The sequence below is a fragment of the Gorilla gorilla genome, chromosome 1, assembly GCF_029281585.2.
Source record: "Gorilla gorilla gorilla isolate KB3781 chromosome 1, NHGRI_mGorGor1-v2.1_pri, whole genome shotgun sequence".
Classification (NCBI taxonomy): Eukaryota; Metazoa; Chordata; class Mammalia; order Primates; family Hominidae; genus Gorilla; species Gorilla gorilla.
The window spans coordinates 32,083,858-32,102,101 of record NC_073224.2 but is presented as its reverse complement, the minus strand read 5'-3'; the positions used below and the strand labels follow the sequence as shown (position 1 = coordinate 32,102,101).

At 40.2% G+C, this 18,244-nt stretch overlaps 1 long non-coding RNA gene across 1 annotated transcript; it reads right to left on the bottom strand.

Moving 5' to 3' along the window:
- Window positions 1–1,536: 1,536 nt before the first annotated feature.
- On the bottom strand, window positions 1,537–17,444 carry LOC134758840 (uncharacterized). Its single transcript, XR_010134453.1, has 3 exons — window positions 17,352–17,444; window positions 4,061–4,158; window positions 1,537–2,104 (listed from the first exon to the last, which is right to left on the bottom strand). It is a non-coding gene; the product is annotated as an uncharacterized lncRNA (long non-coding RNA).
- Window positions 17,445–18,244: the final 800 nt, after the last annotated feature.

Here is an 18,244-nt window from a genome sequence, read left to right as displayed (position 1 = left end):
CTGACACCTACTCTAAAATCTTCCAACTGATTAGTTGGAAAAACAACCTAGCTCCATTTGCAGCAAATACCAGTAGTCTAAAGTCAACAAATGTTTGAAGAAAATAAAATGTTCAAATACCACCACCCCACCCTAACAAAATGTCAACTTGATGGAGAATATTTGACTGTTTGGTTCAATGCTCCACCCCCAGAACCTAGAATACCTGCAGTAGCATTAACATTTATTAAATGAGCAAATGTGTCAATAAATGTGCAGTGTTCTATTGAAAATTTATGCAAACCTATTCAAGATCATGTCTCAATCCTGTCAAATCTTAATGGTGCATTGTAAATGCTATCTCTTTAAGAAGACTCTGTTGGACCTCATCCTGTCTAAATCATCCCTCCATCCTTCGAACTCTCATAATATTTTATCTGCCCATACCTGTGATATTTACCACTTTATTTTTTTTATTTTTTTATTTTTTTTTTTTGAGACAGAGTCTCGCTCTGTCACCCAGGCTGGAGTGCAGTGGTGTGATCTCGGCTCACTGCAAGCTCTGCCTCCTGGGTTCACACCATTCTCCTGCCTCAGCCTCCTGAGTAGCTGGGACTACAGGTGCCTGCCACCATGCCCGGCTAATTTTTTGTATTTTTAGTAGAGATGGGGTGTCACTGTGATAGCCAGGATGGTCTTGATCTCCCGACCTCGTGATCCACCCACCTCCGCCTCCCAAAGTGCTGGGATGACATGCGTGAGCCACCTCGCCCGGCCAACATTTATCACTTTCTACCTTGAATTATTTTTGCATTTGTATTTATGTCTTTGAATTCTATTTCATCTTTTTCCTATTCTCCACTGCACTTAGCACAAGGCCTGGCCAACTTTCATGTTGTTGAATAGGTTGTGTGTGTGTGTGTGTGTGTGTGTGTGTGTGTGTGTGTGTGTATGTTTAGACCATGGATTATGAAATCAATTCAAACCATTACCTTTGGGAATGCCATAATTATCACAGCCAGAATAATCTGCATAGATAAGAGGAAATTAATCCTGATAATACGTGGTCTAAGCAACCAAACAAGTTTTTCCTCATATACTCAGCAATGGTTTACTAAGTCATATAATCTGTCCTAGCAGTTGAAGGGGAAGAAAAAAAACAAAGCAAAAATTACATGACTATCACATTTCCCCATAGTAAGTGCCTCAGGCATTCATCTGCTGATTTATCTTCTACCATGCACATAGTTAAAACTAATTGTATTATCATTATTACTTATTAAAGGAAAACTTAGGATTTCCCCCTTATACATTTCTTTGGGTTGACCCCAAATTTGTTTTGAGTTCTTTGCTATAATATGCACTCTAATTTTACTCTAAACTTCTGGATCATAATTTACCCAGATCATTAGCAATTTTCTTTCCTTATTGTATGATTTCTGTCTGCCTCTGGGTGGCTTTATTTTAATTAGAAAAAAATAGAATGGAAAAGTTTCAATTGTAAACACACAAAGGTTCTGTTGGCAAGTAGGAGTTTGGCAGAAGAAAGACCCATGGTGAGCCTAGCTGAAGTTTATTGGCTCAAAAACAAGAACAATTTTGAAGGAAATTAGGATAGTTTTTTTAAAGTGACAATTTTCTCCATCAGGTAGATTACACTATTTCCTGTTATTTTATGATACCGATATTTCACTTATACATTTTCTCCAGAGCCCATAAAATTTTCCATCTGGGGTACAGTTTTCTAATCCCTTTGTAAGCCTTGGATTCAGTTTCTCCTTTTCTTTTTTTCCTCACTTTCTCTTTTTTTTTTTTAAGTGTCAGTCTCCAGGAACCTTTATCAGATACCAGGGAACATGTTTACATCTTAGCTAAAGAGCTTATCCACTCACAGAAAGCTTCCCACATAGCCCTGGAGGACAGAGGGTGGAAGTAAAAATCAGGCTTAACTACTAAAATTACCTCTGCCTGAAACTTTAGCTTATGCCTTAAACAGCTTACAACTAAAATCCTTGAAAATGAAGACTCAGGGCTTCCAGTCGATAGATGTTTTCCACACAGGAGATGAAAGAGCAGGTACAGCCTGGGTTTCTTTCAATGGGAAGGAAGAGCAATTGGTTGTGGTCTCTAGGAAAAGAAAAAAAGTAAATGTCCTTTAAAAGCTTAATAGTACCAAGGAGATCTTTTTCTCCCTTTCTCTCCCTGTGGAACCATAAAGTCCTCCCAGGCAAAGACCAGGCCGACAAAAAGAAAAAGAACAAAAGCTGCAGCATCATGTGGATAGAGTTACAGACTGATCACAACTCACGTGATGACATTTTATGACTGATGGAACAAAACGGGAAACAGTTATTTCTTAATGGACATTATTTCCTGTTTCTGGAATACAGTGGTTTGTTTCATTCATTCGTGCCACATAGCAGGTCAGTTGGCTTCCCAGCGCTCACCTTTGTTTATTGGCATGCAATGGTTTAACTTTTCTCCCACTGGACGTATCCTTGCTCTGCCGCCTTCCTGTACCAATAGTTTTTGTCATCCCTTTCAGAATTTTAACAACATTCTGAGAAAGTTTGTTTAGAGAAAATATGGGAAGGATAATAAACGAATTTTCGAGTAGGAAAGCTGGGAGTGAATATTGGGTTCTAAAAGGTGAAGAACTTCCTCTGTTCAAATGAAGGGGAGGATAGCCAGGCTGCTAGCTGTGGGATCACATCAGTGACCAGCAGCGAGTTTGGCACTCAGGCAGAGCACACATGGAGAGGCCTTGAGAATATCCCCATGAGTGTGCAATGAGACAGAGAAATGTAAGCTATGCCCAAGAGCCTCTTATGGGCAGGATGCCGTGGCATTTAAGCATCAGTAACATTGCTTTCTTCCTTCTCAATGTTCCGGAGTATAATTTCAGTGTTAGGACTCAGACTATCTGCTTCAATATACAGCCAAAGTTAATATGAAGGTTTACACAATTATCTAGATAATTCATACAAAAAAGAAAACTACCAGGGAAACAAAAGCTTCACAGTATCTCCATTCAAAAGGCATCCGTGACTGCTCATCCACCAAAATCAAACTCAAAATACTACCTGACCTAGTAAATCCTTGATTCATATTTGCCCAGTGAATCAGTGAATGGGATGAATGAGTAAACTGAGTAAATCACTGACTCTATTTTATTCTCCACTTTACTTAAATCAGTAGCAACTCAGCATATGAACTGAGATATTTTATACAGAATATTTCACATTTCTTCCCTAAATATTTTACACAAAAATCCAAAAGTTGTCAGCTGCTTGAAGGCTCCAAGATACTTTTACAAAAGCACAACCACTTCTTAAAATTATGGTGTTAGCCAAAAAACCGCCCAGTCTTATGGCTGCAAAAGTGTCAAAACGTAGGCTTCTTCCTGGGAACTAAAATTGTCTCTTGGAGAAAAATATCAGGTGGGAATTACCTGGAGAACAATTTACTAAAAGAGAGTCATTAACATCATGTTAAAGACATTGTTTAAGGAAGTAGCATATAATAAATGATTTATTCATTAATTTAAAATATCACTTTATCATTGCTCTAAATGGTTATATTTGGAGTCTGACTTTTCTCATTTATTTCTGTCCCCCATTTAGAAGTTAAATATTCTTATGACTTCATATAACAAGAACAACACGTGTAAGTAAAATCAGGAAATACAAAAGGAACAAAAAAGGAAATTGCATTTTGTGCAGCTCCTACTGAGATAGCTAGTGACATTTGTTTTCCCCAGTGCCAGTGCTGTCAGAAATCCTTATCCACACATCTCCCTTATTACTCTAATTTGTCAAAATGATGGGTAAGTAAGAAAATAAACCCTTTTTCTCAATCTGTAATCAAATTATTAAAGCAACATGTTTGTAGTTATTGAAGCTCCCTCCGGTCTTCCTCACACTTCGTGTTCTCAGCAAACCGAAATTCTCTGAATTAAAGTTCCCTGCTCGCAGCTCTCTTGTCTCCCTGTCTAAAACACTTATTCCTCGAATATTTATTTAACCTCTGCAGACGCAGTTTATTTTTGTCTTTACTTTTAGCAGGAGGTGGTGGCATGCACCCGTAGTCCCAGCTACTTGGGAGGCTGAGGCAAGAGAATCATTTGAACCCAGGAGGCGGAGGTTGCAGTAAGCCAAGATCACGCCATTGCACTCCAGCCTGGCAACAGAATGAGACTCCGTCTTAAAAAATAAATAATAAATAAATAAATAAATACAATAAAAAACTCACACCATTAAACAACTCTCCATTTCTCCCCTCCCCCTAGCCCCTGGCAACCACCATTTTACTTTCTGTCTTTCTGAATTTAACTATTCTAGGTACCTTTCTTTTATAAGCATCTAGAATATACCTCATCATATATATATATGGAATCATGTGATATTGGTCCTCTTGTAATTGACTTATTTCACTTAGTATAATGTCCTCAAGGTTTATCCATGCCATGGCATGTATCAGAATCCCCTTTCTTTTGATGGCTGAATGTTATTCATTCTATCTATCTATCTCTCTATCTATCTCTCTATCTATCTATCTATCTATCTATCTTTCGATATATCTATCTATCTGGATATGCGGAGCTGTCCCATTGATGGACTTTTGGGAAGTTGTTTGTTTTTATTGACAGACGTTTGTGGATCTGTTCACTAAACTGTTGCCACCATGTAGATATAATGTCCCTTCCCCCTAAAATGAATTACATTTTTACATCCAAAAAAAAAAAAAAAGGGAAATAGGTCGGGTGCGGTGGCTCACGCCTGTTATCCCAGCACTTTGGGAGGCTGAGGCAGGCGGATCACGAGGTCAGGAGGTCGAGACCATCCTGGCTAACATGATGAAATCCCGTCTCTACTAAAAATACAAAAATTAGCTGGGCGTGGTGGTGGGCGCCTGTAGTCCCAACTACTCAGGAGGCTGAGACAGGAGAATGGCGTGAACCGGGAGACAGAGCTCGCAGTGAGCCGAGATAGTGCTGCTGCACTCCAGCCTGGGCGACAGAGCGAGACTCTGTCTCAAAAAAAAAAAAAAAAAAAAAAAAGGGAAATAATTGCCCACATTACATTTCCCATAAAATGACCTTGTATGGCCCAATCAATATACAAATATTTTGACTTCTCACAATTCAGGTGTCTGAATCATTAGATTCTATTACTCATTTGATGTAAATAAAAAGTTATTCAATTCCTAAAGATTTATTCGCAAGCCAAACTCAACATCCATGCTTTTGGAAATTCAAACTATAATACTATGGAGCTAGCTTTTGGATATTAAACTTTAAGGAAACCATGCTTCTTAAAAAGCATATTAACTTAGCCCTGGTTCACAGCTGCATTGCTCAGAGTACTTGTATACTAAAATTTGCTTTAAAAAGGAGCCAATTTCTTTCTTTTCCATATGCGATCTGTTACACTAGCAATATTCTAAGTGTAACAGGGGGCTTGGAAATGGGAAGATCACTAATTTGAATCTAGTATTTATTGATAAAATACAGGACACCCAATTCAATTTGAATTTTAGATAACCAATGAAGAATGTTTTAGTATAAGTATGTCCCATGCAACATTTGAGACATATTTATGCTAAAAAATTCTTCATTATTTATCTGCAACTCAAATTTAACTGGACATTCTCTATCTTTATTTGCTAAATGGGACAATCCTATGTGATTCCCACCCTGATCTGTAGGAACTTGAGCCAAGAGACAGACGGAAAAGATAATTGAATGAAAGTGTGCCAACACTAGGGGGCGCTGCAAGAAACAGAGTGAGGCCATACTGGGAATTGAAGAAAGAACAGTAAGGTTCTCCTGTCTCCACTCTGAAGAGCGCTTGAGGAACACATAGGAGAGGAGTGACTTCAGCATGTATAACCATCAGAGCCACATAAACCAGCCCCAGCAGGGACAGGGCGCAGCCGCGCAGGCCAAGTCACTAGCAACCAGGAAGCCTCCAAGTCCAGCAGCCAGGGCAACAGAAGCAGCAGCTATGGCTACTGAGCAGCTGATCAGATGCTGGCCTCCACAACCACCAACAAAGAATTTTACTGGCTTCCAAGAAGGACAACTGAGCTTCCCAGGGATCCTGCCAAAGAGGGTTGAGTGGATATCTGGGAACTAAGTTTCTAACAATTCTGGTGGAGTGGTGGGGGTACAATTCAAAGCCTCTTTATAATCCCACTGGTGTGGCCTCCTTCTTGCCCCCACACACAGACACACGCACATTCTCAGAGTGACGTTCTCAAAAGCCAAAGCTAACCGGACTTCTCAACAGCAGAAAATATATCATTTGCACCCCCACAACTTCCCAAAGTAGCCTTCTCCATGTTCTGCGTTGCTCTTCCCAACTTGCCTTCCAACATAGACATCTCCACCAACTCAGATACCTCACTGAACCACCCGCCCCGTCTTCCAGATATAAGGGAAAACACTTCAAAGTTAAAAAGACAATTGTGATTCCAAAAATGATTTAAAAAAAAAAAGGTCTGTGCCAAAAATAACAGCAACAAAAAATTTGTTAAGATAAGTCTTACTGGCCAGGTGCAGTGGCTCACTCCTGTAATCCCAGCACTTTGGGAGGCCGAGACGGGTGGATCACCTGAAGTCACGAGTTTAAGACTAGCCTGACCAACGTGGAGAAATCCGTCTCTACTAAAAATACAAAAATTAGCCGGGCATGGTGGCCCATGTCTGAAGTCCCAGCTACTACTCCAGGGGCTGACTCAGGAGAATCACTTGAACTGGGGAGGCAGAGGTTGCAGTGAGCCGAGATCATGCCACTGCACTCCATCCTAGGCAACAGAGCAATACTCCATCTAAAAAAATAAAAAACAAGAGAAGTAAGTATTACCAAATGCCAAAGTATCAGTTCTAAGCAAAATGTTCTTTTTTTCAGACACTTCCTTTTCTGGATCCTTAAGAGAAATACAGGAATTGTAAATAACAGAGTTGAAAAGCTAATAATCTCTTCGCATCTTCCCTCTGGCTTCAAACTTCACTCACGTTCTGTGTTCAAGAAACTTGGCAGCTTGGAAACCAGGTACTGAAATTACGTGAAGCTATAGTGTTATAAGTGTTCACACATAGTATATGTGTGTACACATACTATAGCTATCTGCCAGCTACACATACCTTTCCTTAGAAAATGGCAAATCCATTTGAAATCAGGGCGAAACATTTAGATAGGCTTAACACTTATGTGTCCCGAGTCTCTCTTATCAGAGGAAGAAAATATAAAAATAACGAATCCTAGGCTTACACAGTGACCTGAGCCACAGGCTGGGTGCAAAAACCCAGGCTTTGGGTTTAACCAACAGAGGAGAAATACTGGCTGGCTCTTCTGAAGAAAATGACTCACAATGCACTGCTAAAATTTATTCTTGAGAACAAAACCAGAAAGAAGGGATGGATTGGGACATAGAAAAAAAACTTAAGCTTGATTCAGCTATCAACCGAGAGACCCTAGAATTCATGGTGACAGAGCAAACAGCAATTGTCCAGGGAGTACTTAAAACCACCTCTGTGTGTGATCATTGCCTCTATGATATGATTTCAGGGTTCTGGGAAATGTTTCTCATGTTGGTTGGCCATATATACCAGGCATTGCCAATAGTAACTAATAAAGACATCTATAAAAAATGTATAAGGAAATAGAAAACAAATACACAAATACACCATATTATTGCAATTTATGTTTTCACAAAAAACTCCTGTCACATTGCAATGTTGGTTAAAAAGATCTTCAGAGCATAACTCTGGGCAGAACTGTTCCTGCTCCTGGAAAAGTGAACCACGGTTTACAGCCAACACCCCAGTCAGAATGTCTTCTTGCCTTTGTCTAGTGCTTTGTAGATTACAAAACTGTTCTGTGAACATTTTCTCCTTTGATTCTCAGAATTTGTGTGTGTAGTGGACATTATTATTACTATTTTGTGTTTAAAGGAACCAAAGATCTTACCTACTTCTTCCAGCTTACTTCCCACCACATTCCTCTTATCTCTCTCCCCCAACCTCTCCAGGCTCCCTCTGGCCTTCCTCACACTTCGTGTTCTCAGCAAACTGAAATTCTCTGAATTCAAGTTCCCTGCTTGCAGCTCTCTTTTCTCCCTGTCTAAAACGCAGTTCCTTTCTTTCAAAGCACTTGCTCCTCGGATATTTATTTAACCTCTTCAGACTCAGCTTAAACCATGAGAAAGCTCTCTCTGACCCTTTAAGACAGACGTATCTCCTCTGCACTGCCATAGGCTCCTTCCTGTAGGTCCCCTAAAATAGCTCTTATGGCACTTGGTTTTAATGACCTGCTTAATGGTCTCTCTTCCTCACTCAGCTTAGAGTCCATGAAGGCAGAAATCATCTCCAGTGCTGAAAAGATGTAGGTACCTAAAAAATATTTGTTGAAAGAATGAATAAAGTTACTTCCCCAGGCTCACAGAAAGGTGAGTGTCAGACCTGGGATGAAAATTCTGATCTGATTCCAGTAAAGGGCCAGTTGTTTATGTGGTTGACAGATACATGTGTTTTCAAGATGAAAGAGAGTATAACCATGTCAAAGAATGTTCAGAATAACTAGATCAGGTCAAGAACTCTCAGTAAGTGTTAATCAACAAAATGTTAAAATTCACTAGACAAATCTGGGATATATCACCAAACTATTCACAATATGCCAAAGTCACACTCTTGACCTTCTTCTAGTGGAAATCATAGCTCCAAGAGGAAAAACACAGTATGTAATCTAAATGTTGGCCACAATGTTCCTCAAAAAGCATCAAACTGGAGCTTGACCATCATCTTGTCCCTCAATTAAGCAACTTTGTGTTAAATGCAAAGATGGTGCTGCTGACTCACACAAAGTTCTTTGCAATTTGAACACACGAGGTCATCCCTGAACAAGGTGAAAGTTGCTTCTGATGTTGTCTCAGCATCAAAAACTTGACAAAATTAGTCAGCATTCTTCACCAGTATCAAAGTCATCTTTAACTTGCGTATTTGTCTGCAGCTGTTATATCATCTTTCTATGTCTTTCTCCTTGGCTGTTCCTTTGTTCATGTACATTTGCATTCAGGCCCTCCTTCTCCACCAAATGTTCTGACTGCTTTCTTTTTTCCACCTTGGAACAGAAGCATATGGCTTGCATCTGAAATCTATCCCTCTCATTTCTTTTTTGGCCAATCCGGTTAAACAATTGGCTCCACTGCTTTTCTCCACCAAAATGACTGGGTGTTTCACTTGCTTACCCAAAGGGTAGAGTTATCTGACTTTAAGCAGAAGAGCCAACATTAATTTTGCAATTTGGAAGCTAAAGTATTGTCTCTGATCACAAAGTTTATAGGCATTAAAATCAACTCAGCTCAACTAGAAACGATTTCAAATCTTTTCTGCGAATTCAAAACAGAAACTTCTAAAAAGATAGTTTCATTACTTTTAGGGAGACATTTAAACACTACCTCTTCATATTTCCTTGGAAGGGAAAAAAAATACATTTCATTCCAAAGAAGAAAAAAATGGGAAAGGCGTTTTTGTCCTTTCTATCCGTTCTTTACTTCCTAAGAGCAAAAGAGTAAATTATCAGATTGGCAAGAATGGAAGAAGGAACTGAACACTGGCAAGAATGGAGGAAAGGGCAGTGTAACCAGCCCCTTCCAACAGATTCCAACATGTCCCAACTTCACTCCTTCCCTGGGCAAGAAAACTAGGGCAGGGGGAAAGCCTGCAGTATTCTTACTGGGCTGTCTGCAGCTTGGTGAGTACATTGGTTCAACTCATGGGGAAGCAATTAGGTAACCTAATTATAGCCTCTCCTCCAAGCCGTGTTTTCGAATCTGCTATTTCCAGTACAAAAAAAAGACTGATATTCATTTATCTTATCCCACTATCTATCTGGTTTAGAATTTAGAGGGAGACAGGAGAATGATTCATTACCAAATTTCAACACGTGTCTAATTTTCTGTTCCTTGGCTGATTACGTTGCCTACATCTCACGGCCACCAGAGAAATGCAGGCGTTTATAATCTTACATACCATAGTCTGAATCCTGCTGCTTACAGGATTTGTGAGCATGGGCTAAACAAATTAACTTCTTTATGCCTCAATTCTGTCACTTCAAAACAGGAACAAAAATAGCTACCACATTCTGTTTCGACAAGAATGTAGTGAGTGAATTATATACAGTTTCTATCTAGCTTGGTACCCGATACAAATAGGCCTTGGTAGCTCTGTCACTTACAAAGTATAAGATGCTTTCCCAAAGTACCCATAATGATCAAACTAAGCAGAGAATAGAAGATGTTATCGGCATATAGTGTGGAACATTTTTTTTTTTCTGAAGAGAGGGTGTATTATCGAAAAGAAACATCCCAGGTGGTTCAGATTTACTAAATACTATTCAGCTCCCTCTGTCTTTCCTTCTGGGGATCTCTTGCCATAGTACTGCTGAGAAAAGAGTGGGTAAGAAGCTCCTTTTTATTGTAAAGCTAAAAGAAATGGCATAGCACCTGGTCACCCATTCTAGTGGTAATGAAACAAAAAGCTATGATCTTCCCTTCAAGCCTGCAACAGGGTCTTTTGAGAACCTCAGGAGAAAAGCCTCTGAGATTTTCAGCTCACGTGAGCAAATCCAAAGAGTTAGATAACTGAGATAAAGAACTCTGGTAGACTAAGTGGAGGCCATTGCATTTGAACAAATACCTTTGAAAGGTAGGAATATTCTTTGAATTTTTTCCCCTCCTAGAAACTGAAACTAGGGGTATTTAGGATTTCTTTATCCTGCCCTCTTGTGCAATTTCCTTTTCACTCTCAAATTCTTTTTGCTGTGCTTGTCATCACTTCATATTCTATGGACTGTATAAGCTGTCCTTTGTTCCTGCTATTTTAAGCTTCCTCCTTATCGCGGGACTGATGGTCTTAGCATCAGGTTTGAAACCCCTAGACATGCTGGAGCCACACTTCAGAATCCCAGCAGAGCTGAAGGGGTCCTTTTTCTTTCCCGAGGTGTTTTCAGTTTCCGAGGTTCAAATCATGAAAACAAAAGAGTTATTTCCTTTAACAGAGGCTCTAATAGCATTTTTATTCTAACAAAATGCTATGTTTTAGTAAAAGAGGCTGGTTGGAGATTGCCCCTGTAGTAGTTTCCTACAATGAGAAAAACTGGCTTCAAATGGCAGTTGTGTGTACCATGTACGTATTTTGATTTTTCTGATGCTACGTGTCCATATTAGAAGGACATAACATAGTTAGCTTCAGTTTGAACACAGGGTCAATCTTATCTACATGTAGCAGCTATCTAAGGCACTTTAGTCTTTCTTACCTGCTTGCTGGTGTCTGAGGTTCCCTCAGTAGAAGAGAGAGCCCTTCAATTCCCAGGTAGCAATAAGGATTAACACTGAAAATGCAAAAACAGTGGTTCTCCACCTGGTCTATTTCCACCTCAGTACACCTGAAGGATATGACACACGTAATAGGAGCTTATGGTAACAGTCAATCTCACCAGGTTGAGGTTAGGAGAGCAAAGAGCTTTCAGAGAGTAAGATTTGATAGGGAGATAGACATTGGGAGAAAGGAGCCATAGAATGGAGAGGTCAGGAGCATTAAGACAAATTTGAAGGACTCCCAATTCCTGTCCAAGGCTTACCCTGTCAACAGTAAAAAGCAAAAGAACACTTACATGAGCCATAGTTTCTGTATCATGGAGACTCTCATCTAGTACTTACATACCGATTGTTCAAATCACTAGCCTCCCTATATCTGCTTTTAAGTGGGTCTGACAAAATCCACAGTTTGCAGCCACCCGTGCCTTCTCAGATGCATAACTCATCCAGCTATCTCTGCAGAGCAGATAGGGACCCCATGACAAAGTTATAAAGATAGGAACTTAGTCACTGTTTATTAGGAAATGTTGGGTGTTCCATACAAAAGGAGGGATCTTATACATTTTTAATTCTTATACCTTCTTCATGAAGTATTAATATACTGATTTTTTTGTTGTTGTTTGAGATGGAGTCTTGCTCTGTTGCCCAGGCTGAACTGCAGTGGTGTGATCCCGGCTCACTGCAACCTCCACCTCCCGGGTTCAAGAAATTCTTCTGCCTCAGCCTCCCGGGTAAGCTGGGATTACAGGTGCATACCACCTGTATGGTATGCACGCCTGACTAATTTTTGTATTTTTAGTAGAGGCGGGATTTCACCAGGTTGGCCAGACTGCTCTCGAACTCCTGACCTCATGATCCGCCCGCCTCGGCCTCCCAAAGTGCTGGGATTACAGGCATGAGCTACCATGCCTGGCCAATATACTGCTTTTAAGAAGAGAAAAATGAGTCTTAGAGTGCTTGAATACCATGATTGCATGGCTGCTGACCCCAGAAGTCTTTAGTCTTTCTATAACATCCTCCTCTCCTCTGCCTGTATATCCTGCAAAAATGTTCAAGACCCACAGGTAATAGTCCAAGTACTAAAGAGACGGGCAATCCTAACCCTGCTGTCTGGGTTGGTACTTTTCAATGGTGACATTTTGGAAGTATCCCTAGAGCTTTGAGCATAATGTTTCTGTCCTAACATTGTAATCAAGTATGTTAAACATGACTCAGAGACGAACTAATGAAAGTGTTCATGAAACAGACAGAGCAGCTTGTTCACTCCCATGGACATATGAGAGGAAGGTTGGACCACCACTCTCTAGTCATAAATTATGGTCAGGCTGTCAGACACTTGCAACTCAACAAGATCCTGCTCTGCCCGCCAATCTCCCAAAAGACAAGCTAAATTCCTGGTACAGTTGTGGGCAGTGATTCTTAAAGTGTGATCCCTGGAGCAGCAGCAGCAGCATCACCTAAGGACTTGTTAGAAATGCAAATCTGGCCGGGCGCAGTGGCTCACGTCTGTAATCCCAGCACTTTGGGAGGCGAAGCAGGCAGATCACGAGGTCAGGAGATCGAGACCATCCTGGCCAACATGGTGAAACCCCGTCTGTACTAAAATACAAAAATTAGCCGGGTGTGGTGGCACACACCTGTAGTCCCAGCTACTTGGGAGGCTGAGTCAGGGGAATCGCTTCAACCCGGGAGGCAGAGGTTGCAGTGAGCCGAGGATTGCACCACTGTACCTCAGCCTGGCAACAGAGCAAGACTCTGTCTCAAAAACAACAACAACAAAAAGAAATGCAAATCCTCCCACCAATCCCAGGTCTACTGCATCAAAAATTCTGAATCAAAAGTTTTCCAGGTGATTCTAAGCATATCAAAGCTTGAGGACCACTCAGCATCACCTCCTGTACCTTGATAATTTCAGCTCTCATTGGTCCAGTCAATCAGCTAAGCCACAAAAATTGAGCCGTTACCAGCTGTACCAGTCTTGGTAGCTGTCCCATTCTATCTCTAGAGAGATACAATCTTCTCTATCCTCAAGAAGTTACATATAGACTTAAAACAAGTTAAAAAAAAAGTACATAACACCATGCTGCACTGTGTATAGGCCAGACTCATACAAAGAACCATGTGACTATTACATATGGTTAGCAGAGATCAGTCAATTCCAATTTAGGTGTGCAGGGAAAATGCATATTTTCTTTCTTTTCTTTTTTTTTTTTTTTTTTTTTGAGACAGAGTCTCACTCTGTGGGCCAGGCTGGAGTGTAGTGGCACTATCTTGGCTCACTGCAACCTCTGTCTCCTGGGCTCAAGCAATTCTCCTGCCTCAGCCTCCCGAGTAGCTGGGATGACAGACGTGTGCCACTATGCCCAGCTAAGTCTTGTATTTTTAGTAGACATAGGGTTTCACCATGTTGGCCAGGCTGGTCTCAAACTCCTGACCCGCTTCAGCCTCCCAAAGTGCTGGGATTACAGGCTTGAGCCACCATGCCCTGCCGGAAAATGCATATTTTCAAACTATGCAAAAGATCTATGGATCACTAAACATCTATGGCAGCCAATGGCTGTCCTGATGCTAATTCCTTGAAAATAGGGTGGCTCTTGGAGAAAGCATTGAAGACATGAAACTCAGAATTAGAAATAGCTTCAGATTTTACACATAATTGCCTTTGGCTGCCAACCAAAGGCTTGTGTGTTCAGTGAGGGGAGTATTTTTGATCATCATCAAGCCATACTCGTGTCTGCAGATAGAGATCTCCACATTAAAGAATTTCAGTCTCAGGGTTTAGACAGATGGCTATGCAGGCCAGTCACTATAGTAGATAAGAGAGTTATATCTCAGACTTGGCTCAGGCAGAAAAGATTTAAGTATTGTACTTGTTCAACAGAAAACTGGATATTAATTAGCCATTTATTGTGTGCTTTATGTATACAGAACACTTACTGGTTATAAGAGGTAGTTAAAACAGCACTCACTTTTGAGTAGCTCAAAAATTCCACTAAGATGTCAAAAACAACAAATAAGCAATTAAAAAGTACAAAGGAAGATGTGAGTACAGAATGAACTGTCTGAATTGAGTAGCGTTATCTAAGGAGTGACTAGAAACAAATTATGTTAGTGAAGGAGAATGCAACTAAAATATAAAAAGTTAACAATAAGGAAAGGAAAATAGAAAAGATGATGATTGAAGACAGGAAGAACAAATGATATAAAGAATATGGAGAAGCCAGGCACAGTGGCTCACATCTGTAATCCCAGCCCTTTGGGAGGCCAAGGTGGGTGGTTCACTTGAGGTTAGGAGTTCGAGGCCAGCCTGGCCAACATGGTGAAACTCCATCTCTACTAAAAACAAAACAACAACAACAAAAATTAGACCAGTGTGGTGGCAGGCACCTGTAAATCCCAGCTACTGGAGAGGCTGAGGCAGGAGAATTGCTTGAACCTGGGAGGCAGAGGTTGCAGTGAGCTGAGATCGTGCCACTGCACTCCAGCCTGAAAGACAGAGTGAGACTCTGTCTCAAAAAAGAAAAAAAAAAAGAAAAGAAAAGGAGATGGAGAGTATCAATCTACTTGAAATCTACAGAAAACGGATCAATTTCTAAAGAGAAATGGAAAAGGACCTGGAAAGGTCAATGAGTTGGTAACCTTGAGTTCTGTTATCTTAATTATTTAAAGTAGACATTCAGAATTCAATACAGAATTCTGGATAGCATAATGCCTTGATAGAAAGTATGCTTGAAGACAACTTCCTGTTGTGTATCAACTAAATAGAGCTATAGGAGAAAAACAGCCCAACTCTGTAAAAGGTTCTACACAAATGTTGAGAGCAAGAGGGTCGCCATCTTGCTTTGTGGTTGTGGAGTGCAGGCAAAGGAGAGAGGACTGAAGAAATGCACAGAGAACAGTGAACAAACCATGCAGAAGAGCAGCCAAAACCCAGGGCTTAGTTAGGTTGTCTTAACCCTAGCTGCACAATAAAATCACCAAATAGACCAGGTGGGGTGACTCACGCCAGTAACCCCAGCACTTTGGGAGGCCGAGGTGGGCTGATCAAGAAATCAGATCGAGACCATCCTGGCTAACACGGTGAAACCCCGTCTCTACTAAAAATACAAAAAAAAACGAAAAACAAAACAAAAAAAAACTGGCCGGGCATGGTGGCAGACGCCTGTAGTCCCAGTTACTTGGGAGGCTGAGGCAGGAGAATGGCGTGAACCGGGAAGGTGGAGCTTGCAGTGAGCCAAGATCGCACCACTGCACTCCAGCCTGGGCGACAGAGCGAGACTCTGTCAAAAAAAAAAAAAAAAAAAAAAAAAAAAATCACCAAATAACCGACCCAGACCAATTAAATTCTAGTCTCTCCAAGCTGAGATGATATTAGTCTTTTTAAAAAAAAAACTCCTCACACATTTCTACCATGCAGCCGGAGTTAAGAGGCACCAGCCTAGCGCCCAGGAACACTGCAGTGGCAAAGATTATTAGGAGTCAATGATTTTATTAAACTGACCTGTTTAGTGAGTTGGTGGCAAATTCTTTCAAGGTAGATTATCTGTAGGGAGAAGGAAGTATGGGCGTTCAAGGCAAGAGATAGAAAGTGGAAGTCATTAACTTACAGGGGATTTTTTTTTTTTTTTTTTTTTTTGAGATGGAGTCTTGCTCTGTCACCTAGGTGCGATCTCGGCTTACTGCAACCTCCACCTCTTGGGTTCAAGCAATTCTCCTGCCTCAGCCTCCCAAGTAGCTGGGATATGGGCATGTGCCACCAAGCATAGCTAATTTTGACTTACAGGGGATCTTTAAAGCTGTGTTAGCAGGTACCTCTAAAAGACTGCAGAGAGAACAGAGAAACTAACACAGATTTGTGGACCACTGCTTCCATGGTTTATCAGAGTAATGAGTGGATTATGGGTAAATAAAATGGGAAATCAGCAAACAGGAATCAAAAAGCAGGGGCAAACCGTCAGTCATCAATCACATGCAATGAAAAGATCCCTTGTCAATACTGAACTCTGACTTTTTGCATTATTTTCTTCCTTCCCTCCCCTTCTAAATGGGCTTAGCTTTACCAGGTAGTCTCCTAGCTTTGCAGAATTTTTCCTATAAAATGCTTGCCAAAAGAAAGAGAAACACTTGCCTACCTTTTCATGTCTGCCCTTAAACATGTGAGTGGCACTCCCAGTGGTATTTTCCTCCGTCTCTGCTCTATTTTAGCTGACAGTTTCCTGCTGCCCGAAATTAGCCTGCTCCTAACTGTATAGATTACTTAGGTATGGCTTGCCTAGAGTAATAGATCCTAGTATTAAAAACTTTTGAATAATTCCTATCCACTAAAGTTATTTGATTTTAATTGAACTGAGCAGAATAAACTGACCTCTTCCAAATATTAATAAGTCAGATTGAATGAATCTTTCTGGGTTTTATTCTGCCTCTTAGCATCAAAGCAGAATTTTCCAAACTTGAAAATCTTAAAAAGAGACCCTCTGTTATAGTCCACTTTTAATGTCTGCTTAACTTAACTCATTCTGAAATAAATAAGTGGTAAAAGGAACAGGACTACCATCATCTGCTTAGGTTAATCATTGGTAGTGGAAAAAAATTGCTGAGTCAGCCACAGTGATGCTGTGCTGGTTAAAGTCTCACAGATCCTCACAGTTAATGACCATGATTGGTGAAGCAGTTCTCCCATATCACCTTTATTGTCTGTATGAAATCCTTCATATTTTGTAAGAGATATAATTTCACTTTGTGTTTCAATGGTATTGTCAACCACCAACAGTCAATGAGAGACAGATAACGTAAGATGGACAGAGGTGGAACAGAGACGATAGAAACAGAAACCAGGGCCACGTTGTGGGAGAGAGAAAGTGCAGCATGGGTTAGTTCCATAAGTGGTCAGTTCAATCGTGAATATTTTTACTTTATGATCACTCATTCTTCCCAGTGTAATCTTGTAAATTCTGGGACTCACACAATTCATTTTTTAGTGAAAATGTACTTACACTGTCTTATATATTGTAGTATTTGCATTTTTGAGTATATACTTCTTGATTCTGTAGTTAATTTCATCAAACATATCTTTCTGATATGACCCCTGTTTAAAAAAAAAAAAAGTCAACCTTTTGAAACTCAAGCCTGATCAAGCTACTTCTCGCTTAAAATACTTCAGTGGTTTTCCACTGGTTTTTAGGAGAAACACCAAAATCCCTAATAGGGCCTACAAGCCAAGCAGTGTGTGGCCACTGCCTGCCTTGGAACATACTCTACCTTGTCCTTTATATTCCAGAATTTGTAAAATGGCTGAGTAACAAGTTTAATCACATTATTACATGATGTTCTCTCTTGTTCTCCCAAATTTTCATGTAAAAATTCCTTATACAGTTATAATGAACCCTAAACACAAGGTATTAGTTAAATTCTTATATATTCCATATTTTTATATAAGACTTTAAAAAAACTTTCTCAAAAAGAACTTTTGAATTAAAAATCATTTTCTCACACAGTAGATTAGTCCTTAGGCAGACTGTTGGTGTTGCTATTTAAAATGCCATCTTTTTCTTTGCCAATTTTGTTTTGTTTTGTCTCCCTCACCATCTTTTCACTTCTCGTTATCTCCTGCAGCACTCAAACTTGTTGCTAAAATTTGGTGAAAATGTTTGACAAACTCTATCATGAATAACAAGTAGATCTTATTAAATTTGAATTCTGAAGTCTGATCTTGGGTGACCTCCTTTCTCTAAGCGTTCATTTTTCAATTATGCCAGACTGGGGCAGGGGAGAGGGTAAGAGGTAGTATTTATTTCCTATGATTACACAAGTAATTTATTCTTTGTAGAACATGTGCAAAGACTAAAAATATATAAAGAAGCAGAAAAATAGTCCATAATCTTAACAC